Source organism: Mobula hypostoma, chromosome 2 (genome assembly GCF_963921235.1).
Source record: "Mobula hypostoma chromosome 2, sMobHyp1.1, whole genome shotgun sequence".
Classification (NCBI taxonomy): Eukaryota; Metazoa; Chordata; class Chondrichthyes; order Myliobatiformes; family Myliobatidae; genus Mobula; species Mobula hypostoma.
In genome coordinates, this window is record NC_086098.1 from 214,941,596 (window position 1) to 214,957,064 (window position 15,469).

Sequence of the window (15,469 nt, forward strand, 5' to 3'; positions counted from 1 at the left end):
AAGGTTGTCATCACCTGGCATATGTGTGGTGCAACTGCTATTTGCTATTTATCACCAAAACTGAATCATAGAAATAACTTTGAGCTATTTAATTGGTTAGTCACTCTATACTTCTTTGAGATTCATTTTCCAGCAGACATTTACAGTAAAGTTATGAAATACAATAGAAATTATGAAAAAACTATACATAAGGACCGACAAACAACCAATGTGCAAAAGACAAACTGTGAAAACAAAATAATAAATAAATAATACTGAGAATGTGGGTTGTAGGTGAAAGTGTCTGTAGGTTGTAGAATTCGTTCAGTGTTGAGGTCAGTGAAATTGTCCATGCTGGTTCTGGAGCTAGATGTTTGTAGAGTAATCACTGTTCCCAAATCTGATGCTGTTAGACTTAAGGCTTCTGTATCTCCTGTAAGAGGCTGAACTTCATGTTGTCATCTGTTTTATTCAAGTACTTGCACTGTGACTATAAACAAGATGAGACTTTGTTTCCCTCCTGGCTAGTTGAATTTTGCACCAAACTTAGGGGTAGAACTAATCTAAATGTTATTCCTTCACTTTGCTAGCTTTGTGTGAGATGTACATTGTTTCAATTGAAATATATGTCATGAGCATATTAATGGATGAAAAGGTAGAAGTTTTCTACCTTAATATAAAGTGGTCCATGCTCTGTTCTACAGACATGGGTTTCAGACTTTAGTCCTTCCTGCCTATTGTTACTTTGAAGTCTTTCTTTTCAACACTGCAAACAACCATTCTCTTTCAGCCTCATCTCTGTCGATTCCTGTACCCATCATTATTTCAAATTCTTTTGCCCAGTGCCTTGGTGATCTACATTTACCACAAACTGTGGGATTGAAGACAATAACATGTCACGTCTCCTGCCTGATGAATGTGTCTTGCCCAGACTGAATCTGAAGAACATAGCATCAAAGGAACCCTGTTCCTCTGAAGTTTGATTGGTTAGCCCACTATTACACAGAGAGCCTTCATGATAACACTTGACAGAAGTGATTCAGGCCATCTCAGTTTCTTCCTGTTGATCCAACCAATTATACTCCCAATGGCTCAGAACTAGAATTACAGTTAGGTTTATTATCACTGACATATATCATGACATTTGTTGTTTTGTGGCAGCAATACCGTGCAATACACAAAATATATTATAAATTACAATATATATATATTAAATAAGTGCAAAAAGAAAGCAAAATTAGTGAGGTAGTGTTCATGGATACATTATCTGTTCATAAATCTGATGGTGGAGGGGAAGACGCTATTCCTAAAACATTGAGTGGGTTCTTTCAAGCTCCTGTACCTTCTCTCTGATGCTGGCAATGAAAAGAGGCCATGTCCTGGTGGTGGGTGTCCCAATAATGGATAGCACCACTTTGAGGCATTGTCTTTTGAAATTGTGTTTGATGATGGGGAAGCTAGTGTCCATGAGGCGACATCCATACAGCTGGCTGAGTTTATAAGCCTCTGCAGCTTTTTCCAATCCTGTGCATTGACCCCTCCATACCAGCTGGTGATGCAACCAGATAGAATGCTCTCCATGGTACATCTGTAGAATTTGACATACCAACTGTCCTCAAACTCCAAATGTAATATAGCCCTGGTGTGTCCCCTTTTAACTGCATCAATATGTTGGGCCCAGTATAGACCTTCTGAGATGTTGACACAGAGGAATTTAAAAATGCTCACTCTTTTCACTTCTAACCCATCAATAAGGACTTTGTGTGTTCCCTCAGTCCATAATAAATTCCTTGATCGTACTGATGTTGAGAGCAAAGCAATTGTTGTGACACCACTCAACCAGCCAATCTATCTCACTCTTGTACACCTCCTTATCACCATCTGAGATTCTGCAACAGTATTGGTGAAATTATACATGCCATCTGAGCTGTGCTTAGCTACACAGTCATGGGTGCTGAGATAGTAGAGCAGTGGGCTCAGCACATATTCTTGAGGTGCACCGGTTTTGATTGTCAATGAGGAGGAGATGTAATTTCAGATTCACACTGACTGGTCTCCTGATAAGGAAGTCAAGGATCCAGTCCAGTTGCTGAGGGACATGCTGCGTCCCTGGTTTTGAAGCTTATCAATTAGTACTGAGGGGGTAATTGTGTTGAATGCTGATCTTCAATCATAGACAGCAGTCTGTTGTAGGTATTGCTATTATCTAGGTGGTCCTAGGCTGAGTGGAGAGCCAATGAGATTTCATCCACTGTATACTTATTGTAGTAGTAGGCAAACTACAGTGGGTCCGGTCCTTGCTCAAGCATGAGTTGATTCTAGCCATAACCAACCTCTCAAAGCACTTCATCACAGTAACTATGGTCGACATAGGTTCATGCCATTAGGTTAAAATGTCTTTGAAAGTAAGTTTATTGAATAAAAGCCAACATTTATATCTTCCTCTAGACAGGAGAAAACATCGCACTTGTTTGGAATATTAATCTGTTCATTCATGAGTTGTTTCTTTCAATGGTGCTATATATTCTAGCAAAGCTGAAGTAAGTGAAGCATCCTCCTAAAAAAAGAAATACACCTGGAAAAAGAAGTTGTCTGCCTCAGATGAATGTGTAATGAGTAATTGAAGAGCAGACCATGTCATTCTTAGATTATTGTTCTGAGTTTTAGCTGGCAATTCCACAGAGAAGTATGTATCTGATCTCTCCTCCCACCTCCCCGCTGCTCCCAAGACTAGGCTCTTAGTGTACCAAATGAGGCCCTGGAAGTCTTCAGCCTCATGCTATTATATGGTCACGTTCAGTACAACCCCTTTGGAGCAAATGATATTACTGACTTCCCTTAACAGGCAAGTGGAGAGAAATTGTTTTGTTTACTCTCCTTTTTAAAATTAATATTAATGAAGTTACAAGTTTTTTTTATGTATCTCAATTTTGAATTTTATAACTCATTAGAATTATTTCATCTCTTTTGCAATGTCTCCAAACATCAGAAACACTGGGGCAAGGTGGAGAAGGCCTCTGACAACATGATTGTTTCAAGGACATGGCCTCTGGATATACTTCCTCTGGCTCAATTCAACAAACGATTCTACCTCAAAGGATAGTTGTGACAGTGGATCCTCCAGGACATGTGGAATGGATCCAATGGGAGCAAACCTAAGCTGTGGGCTGAGTTAAATCCATCTGGCTTCTTGTGTCTGACCACCATTTTATAATTTTCATGGGTGCTTTGTAGTATTATAGGTTCTAACTTTTAATTGCACAAATGGAGGTATTAGTCGTCTTTTCCATTATATTGAAAAATAAATCAATATTGCTTCCTGGTCGTAAACTTTTCATTACATTGTCTGCTAATTTCAGAATCAAAATAAAGTTTAATGTCATTGATATTAATTGTAGAATTTGTTGTTTTGTGGTAGTAGTATGTTGGATGTATAAAAAATGACTATGTTACAATACATTTTCACCTATATGATCCACATCTGATTCTTCCCTTCCCTTTTCATGGCTTATTTGTCTCCTTTGCAGGGATAGAGAAACAAAGTCCTTTACAAGCCCATGACTCCCTCAGCTATCTTGGTTAATCCTCCTCTCATCCTACTTCAAACCATTCTCCATGATTCCCAATCTCTATTGAATCTATCGAGTAACAAGGCTTCCCACACTAGTGCTTCTGAGGTACCATTTTTTCCCTAAGCTGTGGCTTGGTCTTTCCCATAGTTGACAGCACTTTATGTATTTCTCAAAATCCTGTATGTGATGTTAGCATTCATTTCAAGATGACTGGAATATAAAAGCAAGGATGTAATGTTGGGACTTTATAAAGCACTGGTGAGGCCTCTTTTTGTGAACAGATTTGGCCTTCTCATCTTAGTCTCAGAAAAGATGTTCTGAAAGTGGAATGAGTTCATAGGAGGTTTACAAAACTTATTCCAGGATTGAAAGGCCTGTCATATGAAGAGCATTTGATGGCTCTAGGCCTGTATTCACCATAATTCAGAAGAATGAATGGTGAACTAATTGAAACCTACTAAATGGTGAAAGGCCTTGATAGATTGGATGTGGAGAGGATATTTCCTATGGTGGAAGAGTTTAAGACGAGAGGACACAGCCTCAAAATAGAGGGGGGTCCTTTTGGAACAAAGATAAGGAGGAATTTCTTTCACCAGAGATTGGTGAATGTGTAACCCGTTGCCACAGGTGGCAATGGAGGCCAAGTAATTGAGTGTATTTAGGGCAGAGGTTAATAGAATCTTGATTGGTCAAAGCATGAAGAGATACGGGGGGTAAGGTAGGAGATTGGGACTGAGAGGAAAAATAGATCAGCCATGATGAAATGGCAGAGCAGACTCGAATGGGGAAAATGTCTTAATTCTGCTCCTATAACTTATGGCCTTACAACAAATTTTTCCTTTATTGCCATTTCATCCAAGAATTCAGGGATCTAATGAGTCCTTTCAGATGAAGTAGTGATGTATATAGCCACCTTTCATTTTAACGTAGTGCCTTTGATAATCACAATGTAAGATGGAGAATCATTGCATAATTAGGGAGAGCCAGTGTAGCTCCGTATGGATCAAGACAAGTCTTATTGACTTGATTGAGTTCTTTGACAATGTGATGACGGTGATTGATAAATGTAGAGCCGTGCTTTGTTTACAAGGGTTTTAGTAAGGCGCTTGACAAGGTCCCTTATGGAGAGTTCCTCGAAATGATTAAGATGTGTGAGATCCATGGTGAATTAGCTGTTTTGATTCAGAACTGGTTTGTCTATAGGAGACAAAGATTAGTGGTCAAAGTGGGCTTATTCTTCTGGAGATCAGTGATAGGTAGTATTCCATGGGGATCTGTACTGGGACCTCTGCTATTCGCGATGTATTGAATGACCTGGATGAAAGTGTACATGGATGGGTGGGTTAGTAAGTTTGCAGATGATATAAAGATTGGTGGTGTTGTGGATAGCAGAGAAGACTGGCAAAGAATACCGCAGCATATAGAGCAGTTGCAGATAGGGGTGGAGAAATGGCAGATGGAATTTAATGCGGACAAATGTGAAATGTTGCACCTTGAAAGTCAAATGTAAAGAGACAGTACTCTGTTAAGGGCAAGATCCTTGACAACACTGATGAGCAGAGGGATCTTGGAGTCCATTTCATAGCTCCCTGAAACTGCTTACCCAGGTTGGTAGGGTGGTTAAGAAGGTATAAAGCATGCTTGCCTTTATTAGCTGAGGTATTGAACTCAGAAGTCAGGAAGTTGTGTTGCAGCTTTATAAAACTCTAGTTAGGCTGCTTCTGGAGTATGCACAGAGTTCTGGTTGTCCCATTATAGGTATGACAAATTTGCCTGGATTAGAGGGCATATGCTATAATGAGAAAATCATGTCTGACGAATCGCATAGAATTTTTTAAGGATGTAACTAGTAGAGTGGATAGGGGAGAACCAGTGGATGTGGTATAATTCGATTTTCAAAAGGCTTTTGACAAGGTCCCACACAGGAAATTAGTGTGCAAACTTAAAGCACACGGTATTGGGGGTAAGGTATTGATGTAGATGGAGAATTGGTTAGCAGATAGGAAGCAAAGAGTGGGAATAAACGGGACCTTTTCAGAATGGCAGGCGGTGACTAGTGGGGTACCGCAAGGCTCAGTGCTGGGACCCCAGTTGTTTACAATATATATTAATGACTTGGATGAGGGAATTAAATGCAGCATCTCCAAGTTTGCGGATGACACGAAGCTGGGTGGCAGTGTTAGCTGTGAGGAGGATGCTAAGAGGATGCAGAGTGACTTGGATAGGTTGGGTGAGTGGGCAAATTCATGGCAGATGCAATTTAATGTGGATAGATGTGAAGTTATCCACTTTGGTGGCAAAAATAGGAAAACAGATTATTATCTGAATGGTGGCCGATTAGGAAAAGGGGAGGTGCAACGAGACCTGGGTGTCATTATACACCAGTCATTGAAAGTGGGCATGCAGGTACAGCAGGCGGTGAAAAAGACAAATGGTATGCTGGCATTTATAGCGAGAGGATTCGAGTACAGGAGCAGGGACGTACTACTGCAGTTGTACAAATCCTTGGTGAGACCACACCTGGAGTATTGTGTGCAGTTTTGGTCACCTAATCTGAGGAAAGACATCCTTGCCATAGAGTACAAAGAAGGTTCACCAGATTGATTCCTGGGATGGCAGGACTTTCATATGAAGAAAGACTGGATGAACTGGGCTTGTACTTGTTGGACTTTAGAAGATTGAGGGGGGATCTGATTGAAACGTATAAAATCCTAAAGGGATTGGACAGGCTAGATGCGGGAAGATTGTTCTCGATGTTGGGGAAGTCCAGAACAAGGGGTCACAGTTTGAGGATAAAGGGGAAGCCTTTTAGGACCGAGATTAGGAAAAACTTCTTCACACAGAGAGTGGTGAATATGTGGAATTCTCTGCCACAGGAAACACTTGAGGCCGGTTCATTGGCTATATTTAAGAGGGAGTTAGATATGGCCCTTGTGGCTACCGGGATCAGGGGATATGGAGGGAAGGCTGGGGCGGGGTTCTGAGTTGGATGATCAGCCATGATCATAATAAATGGCGGTGCAGGCTCGAAGGGCCGAATGGCCTACTCCTGCACCTATTTTCTATGTTTCTATGAGAGTTTGGACAAACCTGGTTTGTTTTCTCTGGAGTGTCAAAGGCTGAGGGGAGATCTGATAGAGGTTTATAAGATTATGAGAGGCATAGATAGACAGACAGTACCTTCTTCCCAGGGTTGAATTGTCTTAATACCAGAGGGCATGCATTTAAGGTGAGAGGGATTAATTTCAAAGGACTTGTAAGGGGCATATTTTTTTATACAGAGTGATGGGTTCTTGCAGTGATTGTAGAGACGTACCTTGGAGACTTTTAAGATATGTTTGGATAGGCACATGAACGTAAAGAAAAAAGGATATGGACATTGCATGTGGACAAGGATATAGACAGAGGGGATTAGTTAGGTTGCTCATTTGATTGTATTGACACAACATTGTTGGCCAAAGGACCTGTTCCTGTGTTGTACTGTTCTTTGTTCTCTATTCTATATAAAGTTGGTGTCCACCATATCGTAGACATTCCCTTTGTTCTCTTCTGAGGAAGGGTCATTGACCTGAAGCAACTTCCTCTCCACAGATGCTACTCAATCTGCTGATCTGGCTGTCATCACTATATTTTTTATCAAATAATTAATCTGTTTCTTTATTATATCTATATTTAGTTGTTCCAGATGCAATGCCAAAAATGCACAAATGTATGCTTGTAAACTACAAGTAATTATTAGTTATCTTTTAAGGACAATATTAATGTATCTGTGCCAAAAGCAAATGATACCTGAGAAGGATCAAAGCATTTCAAAAAGAATGATGCAGATGTACAGTAAGTCAGCTTAAGGCTTCTATTTCTATTTCTATTTTCAGATAAAGTAGCCTGTTGCAACTTTTATAATTACCGGCAAAAAGATGCTTTTCCAAATCTAGTTCAGAAAATTATAACGACAAAACCATTTCTTTCAATCAAATTATTATTTAAATTTCAGTTGCACTGAGGATGTAAGTTCTGTCAATGTAAGTTTTGACAATGATCAGCTTCTGTAAAAAATTCACACAATTTACATTTTTAAAAAATTATTCGTTTACTGGTTTATGGGGTATCACTGACCATCAGTAGTTATTTTTGAAGAGATAGTAGAGGATTATCTTCTTGAACTATTGCACTCCTGCTAGTGAAATTATTGCTTTGCTACTGAAAGGTAAGGAGTTACACAATTTATACCAGAAATAATAAAGGAACAGTGATAACAATTTGAACTCAGGATGGTGCTCAGTTTAAAAGGAAAACCTGCCAGTGCTGGTACTTCAGTGCACGTACTACTCTGCGTGCTTGTGATCACATGTTTAGGAGCTTCTGTCAGAGAAGCTACAATAAGTGCTTTTTGTAGATGATATACTTTGAAGCAAGAATTGAGAAAATGAGAATTTAGTGTAGTGGACAGGATGCCAATGTAACAGTGACTTGTCCTGAATAGTGTTTATCTCTATGGGTGTTATTAGAGTGATACTTCATCCAGTCCAATGTCAATGTCCATGGACTTCAGTTTTGCCAGGACTTCTTGATGCCACATTTAGTCAAATGCTGTCATCTCACCTCTGGATTTCATCTCCAGTTGAAGGGCACATCATTTAGCTTAGTGGTCGCCAACCTTTTTAAGCCCAAGATCCCCCTACCTCCGCCTTAGTGAAAGGCAAGATTGACCTACTAAATCGTTTAGTCACATGCATGTGCACCAGGCAGAAAAGACTGGAAGTAAAACCCCGCAACCCGGAAACAGTCTCTCTTTACAACCAGCTTTCAGTAGCTGGAGTATTGCTATTTTACCATTATCTTAAGTAGTATTACTTACTTTTATAATGCTCACATTACAACACCTTTAATTCTATGTTTCATCATTTAATTTTATTTCAATACAAAAAATTAATGATTAAAAATTGACTGTTGCACTCAGTGTGATGACTGGGGTGGAATACTTTCTGCTAGTTCCCTGAAATTTGGCTCATAACAACAGACAGCCAGTCTGAGACAGTCTGTGAGGTGTCTGTCAGTACGACAGCTCCTGTACTTAGATTTCATAATTTTCATCTGTTGCAGCACAGCACCCTCGCAAACCTCCTGACAGACTGAATATTTGAATGGACCGTTTCCTTTGTTAGACTGAATATTGAATATGCCACATTTTTCGGGTGTTTTGTATTGGTAAGCTGTTACTGAGACATTAGTATACGTTTCAGAGGTACGCAAGATAATGACACCACTGTTTTTTGTTTCCCAGTTATTTACATTTGGGGAATGTTGGAATTTAAAGGGGGAGAAGTGTTTTAATGTGAACATTATAAAGATAAGTTAATACAAATTAGGATAATGGTAATATAGCAATTCTGCAGCTACACAGCTACGGAAAGCTGTTTGTAAAGAGAGGTTGCTTCCGGGTTGCGAGGTTTTACTTCCATTTTTTTCTACCACGGTGCCTGACAGGGGAGCTAGACACACATGCGCACAGGGCAGAAAGAACGGAACTAAAACCCCGCAACCCGGAAACAATCTCACTTTACAAACAGCTTTCAGTAGCTGGTGTATTGCTATATTACCATTACCCTAATCAGTATTACTTATTTTTATAATGCTCACATTACAACAGTATTTGTGTATTTATTTATTTTTCATTTTTTTTCAGGATCTACTGGGTAAGTCTCAAAGACTGACCAGTCGATCGTGATCGACCGATTGGTGACCACTAATTTAGCTTAACTGGCTTTTGATAGGGAAGCTAATAACATCTACTGAATGACAACAGTACTGGGAGAAACTGTATCCTTGGGATTTCCATTGCCAGTGGAGGTCATCCTTAAGTCTGTTTAAAACACTAATCTTTACTGGAGAATCTACACATGCTCCTTAAATTTCAAGGATCATGTGAATATTTCCTGAGAACATAGTCAGCAATGCTGTCAATGAGTCAAATCTTGTTAGACTAGTAAAAGTTCATTATCTTCTGCAGATGTTAAAAACAGGCAAAACTGACCAACAGTGAATACAGGAGCTTCTGTCAGGTCACTGGTCTGAGTGCTACTGGTACCATGTAACCCAGTACTACCTGCCGCATGGTCGGGTGGTCAGCGACTAAACCGGCTCCCCCACCAGGCTTGCCTGGTGAGAAGGGTGGCTAGACACCCTGCAGGATGAAAAGCAAGACCTGTTAAAGGGCGGATGAACCCCCTTGTAGGGTCAACGGCCATTTAGCAAACACGTTCCGTGAAGCGCGGAAAGGGCATCCCTTGCATCGAAGCTTGGTCTGGCCATTCACTGCAACAGAACATCCCCCAGCCGTCTTGGACCCCACCATGCCACTGGATCCGGGAGGGGATGTCGAGAGTGTGGGTCTGGACCTGTGCAACCCCCTACTCACCTAAAATCCACTCACGTGCACACTGTTCCTTTCTACTGAAAGGAACCATCATTATCCTATGGGATGGATAGCCAGAGAGAGAGAGAAAATAGCATAAAATTTGCAATACAGGAAGCAGTGCATATAGGCTTGTGATATACAGTTACAGCAACTGGGGTAATCACATTATAAAAATAATGGGTAGCATGGCATTGTAGAATGGACAATAATAACATTGCAGGTAGCATAACGCCTTAGAGTGCCAGCATTCCAAGTTTAATTCCCACTACTGTCTGTATGGAGTTTCTTCATTCCCCCTGTAACCATCTGTGTTTACTCTGAGAGCTCCAGTTTCCTCCCATATTCCAAAGACATATGAGTTAACGTTAGGATGTTTTAATTGTAAGTTGTGAGCATCCTGTGTTAGCGTCAGAAGCATGATAAAGCATGCAGGCTACCCGCAGTATGTCCTCGGACTCTGTTAATCACTGATGCAATTGATGCATTTCACTATATATTTCTATGTATATTCAACAAGTAAAGTTGATTTTTGAATTGGTAAACTTTCTGGAGACATTCAGCATAAAATATCAACTATTTTAATTATTTTTGTTTCATTACACCATTTCATAAATGTCACTTGTAACAGTGTCATAGTAGCAGTTCCTCACTTCAATTATCCATGCTGGAGATGAACCCCTACTGCCTGCAGGTGTTAAATAATAAACCTGCAAAAGTGCCAGAAGATTAGGATATCAATTGAAACTTACATGTCCCAGTTTCTGTTTGCTGAAACAGCAACTTTTGATGGGAACTAGGGGTTATTTCTTTTAACTGACATTCATCCCAGATGACTGCAAATCTGATTTGCCAACTCTCTCTATATGGTGACATAGATGGTCCACAATAGTAATTATGAGCAGGAGGTCTGCTGTAAAGTGGAAAGTTGTTTACAATCATAAGCAATTGTCAATCATCCATTCAAATCCATGTTCTAAAGAAGTATGAAGACAACAGTTGTAGAGTCAGTCACAATGTTGTGCAGCACAGAGTGGGCACATTGCCTATCATGTCCATGCTAACCTTCATGACCATCCCGTTTGCCCTCTTTAGATCCATATTCTTCTATGCCTTGCCCATTCACATGCCTGTCTTCATGTCTTTTAAACATACTGGTTGTATCTGACACCATCACCTTCTCTGGAGTCAGTTCCAAATGTCAGCCACCTTCTATGTTCAAAAGGCAAAGGTCCCTCAAATCCCCTTTAACTGTGTTTCAAATCCTCTTTATGGGGTTGGCACGATAATGTAGTGGTTAGTGCAATTGCTGTTGCACTGCCAGCTGCAATGGCATCAGGTTTGCTGGCTGCAAAGTTCTAAGCTCAAATGAAGATCTTAAGCCCTGGTCCGATATAAATAGCTATATCTACCCTCACTAAAGGAAGTTTATACTGTAGCTACCTACAAAGACTAGTCAAATTCCCTGTTTATCCTCCATGGCGAGTTTTGCTGCCAATCCCCACTATTGGAGTGGTGGCTACACCCCATCCCTACCAAGGAAGAGATGCTTCTAGCTAAGAAAGTAGTTTAAAAGCAGTTCATTTAGGTTTTTGTGATACATGCTTCAATCCAGACAAAATTCTCAAAACACATTTAGAGCTCACGGAAGTTTCCAATCTCGTAAAATATTTCAAACTTACAAATGATTCCTAAAAAGCAAAGGTTTTCCAAAACACGGGTACAACTACTATAAGCTAAAAAGACATACCAATGAGTTGCAGACGAACAAGTTGTCCTTTGCAGAAATCAAAGGCAGAGGAATGGATTATAGTCCCCCTTCTTCCTGCCATTCTTCTTGATGTTGTGGAACATTCCAAAGAAGCCTGACTGCCATCATACATTTCTACTATTTTTATGCCTTTTGGTTAACTTTACACTCATGTGACATTCTTTCAGCTATCTTTTCACACCAATGGTCTGAAACCCTCTGGGAACAGAAACTACAAAAACCTTCCAACTATTAATAGATCAGCTGCTTGATGTGCTAAATGATACTGTCGATCTGGTCTGCAAGCTTCCTTGAAATAAATAATTTAGCCAGTGTTGTCTGGTTTGATACATCCCGATCAACATAGCCTCATTATCTTATACTGCATCTCTTGAGCAGTAAGCCTTGTGTTGTAGGCCAGCAGCCTGTGCTCTATAGACAGTGATGGTTGTTTGCAAAGCTGTACTTTTGACTTCAGACTGATTATTGCTTACCATTTACATCAAGAACTGAAGACTGGCTCCTGTTTATACCAAGAAGCTGGACAAAAGCTATTGGTTGGAAGTTTGTCTTACTCAAAAACAGCACTTTGATCTCTAGAAATGTCAGCTGCTGTTTAGAAAGCTGAGCTTAGCAAAAAAAAAGGCCCCTTGCCCTGGACAGTGAATATCCATCACATAGCAACCCAGGTTCAATTCCGCCACAGTCTGTAAGGAATTTGTATATTTGCCCCACGACTGTGTAGGTTTCCTCCAGGTGCTCCAGTTTCTTTCCACATTCTAAAGACATATGGTTCAGTAGGTAATTGGTCACATGGGGGTAATTGAGCAGTAGAGGCTGATCGGTCCTGAAGGGCTGTTACTGAGCTGTATCTCTAAATAAAGCAAAAAAATCTTTCCTCTCACTTTAAACCTGTGCTTTGTTGCATTTGGTATCATTACTGTTCTAACTGTCTACCCTATTTATGCCTCTTGTAACTTCACATGCTGAATCAGGTCATCTGTCAGCCTCTTTCACTGCAGGAAAACAAACTCAGCCTATTCAATCTCTCCCCATTAACCAAAGCCTTCCACTGCAGGCAACATTATGGGGAATTTCCTCTGCACACGCACCAGCACAACCACATTGTGGGTACCAGAACTGTACAAACTAATTCAAATGATATCTAAACAGTGTTTTGCAAAGTTACCCCATGTTCTACCCTTTACATCTATGTCCGAATTTATGGAGGTGAGCATGCTAAATGTCTTGTTTAACCCTGATCTATCTGTTTCAAGGAAACTATGAAATTGAACCTCAAAGTCTCTCTGGTCTTCAACATTCCTTAGTGACCTTCCATTTCATGTGTATATTTTACCCCAATTTGGCTTCTCAAAATGCATCAACTAATGCTTGTTGAGTTTAAATTCCATCTGCCAATACTCCACCTATTTTTTCATTTGATTTATGCCTCGCTCTAATAACAAAGAATCCATTGTCTGAGTCACTGAGCATCTTCAGCTGTTTGTTTGTTGCTTGCACCTGCAGCTGCTTAGGTCTCTATTTCCTATAGTACCTTTAGACAACCTGTCATAGTTCAATAGTTCCATTAAATATCAGGGAAATGTATGTAATAAACATCCTGAAATTCTTGTTCATCACAGACATCCACAAAAACATGAGTGCCCAGAGAATGAGTGACAGTTTAAAAAGTTAGAACCCCCAAAACACCCTTTCTTCCCCCTCCCACACACAAATAGCAGTAAAGCAATGACCCTCTCCAACCCCCACCCACTTCCACAAAAAAACATCAGCTCCCTCCACCCACCAAGCATGCAACAGCAAGCCCCCAATAAAGACTATGACCTGCAGTACAACAAAAAATAATCATTCACCCGACAATTCAACATACCACAGGTTCTCTCTCTCTCTCCGTAATAAACAGAAAAAAGAGGTGTCTCCTTTCACAGTGAGAGGGGAAACATAACAACTCACTGATTTATGGTATTGAAAGTCTGTCACATTGCTTTTTGTTCTCCTCCCCACCACAGAGAGAGAGAGTACGTGATTCACCGAGTACAGAGCCCATGACAGCTGATTCGCTGTTCCCAATGTTTTGTTTTCTCCAGTGATGTTTCAGTCAGCACCACCAGCTTAGAATCAGCCCATCCACAAGGCGGCAAAACCTTTGAACCCCGAAAGCCATGTCTTGGGATTTCGAAGAGCGGCTGGTTGTGAACTTCCGAGAGTGGGTCCCACCACCGCAAAGAACCAAAGTCTAAGTGTAAATCCAGGTCTGGTTATTCAACAGAACCCCATCCACCCTGAAAAGGGAAAAGAAAGTCATCAAAGGTTGAAATTCAGCCATTTTTGTAGATTAACTCGAAGGAATTGCTATTGAGCCTCGTCATGACCCTGCCTTGCCTACACAAAAAATGATATAGAAACAAAAGGAAAGACAGAATTGTGTCCTTAAGTTGGAATAGAACATTAAAAATGTGGTTGCTCTCTCAGAATAAATACAAATATGGCGGTGGGAATTGTACTCCTTTTCTGCAGCAGTCCATAAAAGAATTAGGGTTTAACAACATTTGATTGGTGAGCATGTTTCTCCCTTCTGTGCTTGCATCTTGCAGTGCAAAAGAACAGAATGTACTGGAGGTCAGATACTAGCTCATCTGATATCTCTCTGTGCTGATGGGCTCCACGATAATCTAAAGGTAGAGCATAATTGGACTCTCTGGCCCCTCAGCTTCACTCTAGCCATAACTGGCAGCCATCGTGTCATCAAACTGGTTGGGAAGAACATAGAATGTACAACAGTACAGGCCCTTCAACCCATGATATTGTGCTGAATTTTTAACATACTCCAAGATCAATCTAACACTTCCCTCCCACGTAGCCCGCCATTTAAAAATAAATAAATATATATTTAATTTAATTTATTTTATTTTGAGATCCAGTGTGGAACAGGCCATTCTTGCCCAATGAACTGCACCACCCAGCAACCACCAATTTAAACCTAGCCTAATCACAGGACAATTTACAATGACCAATTAACCTACTAACCTGTACATCTTTGAATTGTGGGAGGAAAATGGAATACCCACAGGAAACCCACATGACCACAGAGATAATGTACAAACTTCTTACAGACGGCACTGGAACTAAATTCCAAACCCCTACACCCTATGTTGTAATAGCGTTGTGTTAACCTCTATCTTACTGTGGCACCCATTGCTCCAATTTCACCCATGTGCAGAGTCAGTCATTCATTTGTTTCTATTTTTTTTAACTTCAATTAATCTTATTATTTTGATTTATAAGTGCATTTTACTAATTAAGTGTTTAAATAAATAACATTTCCATTTTTTAAATTTTCTATGGTATTTTATTACTGAAACAGATTCAAAGGTCTCAGACTGCTAAATCATTTAGAGTCACCAGGCTGGTCTTGTGTCAAGTCTCCAGCATCTGCTTCCTCAGCCCTTAACTCCACAGTGCCAGTCCAATTTATGGGATTCTGTCGAGCCAAAAAATACTGCCTTGATTATGGAGATAACATTGTATGGGAGGATCATGAGGTCCAAGTCCAAGACCATAAGACCATAAGATAAAGGAGCAGAAGTCGGCCATTCAGCCCATCGAGTCTGCTCTGCCATTTTGTCATGAGCTGATCCATTCTCCCATTTAGTCCCACTCCCCCGCCTTCTCACCATAACCTTTGATGCCCTGGCTACTCAGATACCTATCAATCTCTGCCTTAAATACACC

General features: G+C 40.3%; 1 protein-coding gene across 3 annotated transcripts in view; it reads left to right on the forward strand.

Annotated features, from left to right (window-relative positions):
* The window catches only part of LOC134336786 (docking protein 5-like), a 530,970-nt gene that overhangs the window by 238,650 nt on the left and 276,851 nt on the right, over window positions 1–15,469 (forward strand). The gene's annotated exons all lie outside the window — the stretch shown is intronic.